Genomic DNA, 1,672 nt, shown 5'->3' with positions numbered 1-1,672 from the left:
TGCAGTGAGCTATGATCTTGCCACCACACTCCAGCTGCAACAGAGCGAGACCATGTCTCAAAAAATAAATAAAAAATAAAATAAAATGATAAAAGCAGATCTATCAGCCAATCTCAAGTCTTCCATTCCTTTAAAAAAAATAAATAAATAAAGGTCCAGCTACATACCTGCCTTAGGAACAGACATCACTGGAAGTGACAGCAGAACCGCAGCGGGAGTCCCTCGCCTCCACTCTCTTACTGAGGAGTCCCATTAGAGGTGGTCAGTAGTCTAGGGGTGGTCCCCTGTTCTCACTGGCCACCACCTCAGCCCCTCTGGTCCAGCATACTCCCAGGAGAGCAGGGGGAGTTCACGCAGTCCAAACCCAGGTCACAGGGCCCCACCCAACAAATCCACAGAACTCTGGAGGCAGGTTCTAGGCCTGTTTCTCCTGCCATCTGGCTGAATGACCCTGGTCTCCACGCTCCCCTCCCCGGGCCTTAGCCTCCCTGTCCGTAAAATGAAAGGTTTGATGGTGATCATGTGCAAAGCCTCCTTACTGCTCTAAATTTCTAAATCCTTTATTCTTAAGTGTAAACGTGTCTTGCAGAAACAAACAAACAGGACATGTTGCTCTTTGTTCCGTGACCATCCCCCTCAATAATCAGTGTAATTTTAGAAAAATACGATGCATCCATAACTGAAAAACAGGCTGTTGCTTTTTGTGTCACCAAACCAGATAATCTGTTAATGTGAATTTTGCCTCAGGCCTTTTCCCTCAATCCCATAATCCCACGAAAAACCCTGCCTACCCCTCCCAATTTCTCAAAGCTACCCTTTTGTGAATAATTATAATAATAATAATAAAATACCCACCCAAACCTGGCCTGGTGTAAGATGCCACAGCGCCACTTCTGGAATCCAGAATTTCAGTCTGCCCCACCCTCTCCCCGAGGTGTTTTTAGCCAGGAACCCCTGGATCGACACGTGCCATCTCCCCTCATCATCCATCCAGCAAACAAGCCCACCATTTCCTCCTCCCTGCACACCTCGGCTGGAAAAACGGCAGCTCCTCAGCGCCAATCCCCGGGGCCTCAAACCTGTGCCGAGCCGCAGGGGAGCAGGCACCTGGGCGCCGCGGGAAGGGGCCCCCGCACCTCTGGAAAGGAAGGGGCGGCCGGCTCGTCCCCCGGCCGCGATCCCCACCCGGGCGGTGCAGGGAGGCCTGCCGGCAGGTCCTCTGTCACTTACGGGCAGCTCCTCCCCGCGGGGCAGGACTGGGCAAGCAGACCAGGGCCGGCGGGCTGCCGAGTTTGCTGACTCAAGGCGCGGCGGCGGCGGCGGCGAGCGCCCAGGAGCGCACCCGAGCGCAACCCCGCGCTCCCCGCGCACGTAGCGGCCCCGCGCCCGCGCCCAGCGCCTGCCGCCCGCGTGTGGCCGCCCAGCCTGCTGCTTCCGCTGTCCCCGTGCCGCCCAGCCCAGGTGTGGTCCCCGCCCCGCGGCCGTGAGGCGGCCCTCGGCGGGCCCTGCTGGACAGTGGGTGAGGCCGCCTGGGGGCGCGCGGCGCCCTGGAGCCGGAGCCGGTGGCCTTCGTGCCTGAAATCGCGATAGAGTGGGAATAACCACATTTGCCCGGACGCTGAGGATGAAGGTGTGCGAGCGGCACCCTTGGGAATCACCACTTGAAAGCCAC

The 1,672-nt window shown here is 57.7% G+C and overlaps 1 protein-coding gene across 4 annotated transcripts in view; it reads right to left on the bottom strand.

Annotated features, from left to right (window-relative positions):
- SNX10 (sorting nexin 10) overlaps window positions 1-1,377 on the bottom strand; it is a 71,891-nt gene extending 70,514 nt beyond the window's left edge. Inside the window, exon 1 of one of the 4 annotated variants that reach the window (XM_012640742.1) lies at window positions 1,231-1,377. The gene's annotated coding sequence lies outside the window, so the exon portion shown is untranslated. Of the gene's footprint in view, window positions 1-167; window positions 213-855; window positions 1,002-1,028; window positions 1,155-1,230 lie in introns of those variants that run through there. The other 3 variants (XM_012640743.1, XM_012640744.1, XM_012640745.1) reach the window with 3 other exon arrangements.
- Window positions 1,378-1,672: the final 295 nt, after the last annotated feature.

The sequence above is a fragment of the Propithecus coquereli genome, unplaced genomic scaffold, assembly GCF_000956105.1.
Source record: "Propithecus coquereli isolate 6110/MARCELLA unplaced genomic scaffold, Pcoq_1.0 Scaffold156, whole genome shotgun sequence".
NCBI lineage: Eukaryota > Metazoa > Chordata > Mammalia > Primates > Indriidae > Propithecus > Propithecus coquereli.
This window is presented reverse-complemented; position numbering and strand designations above follow the sequence as displayed.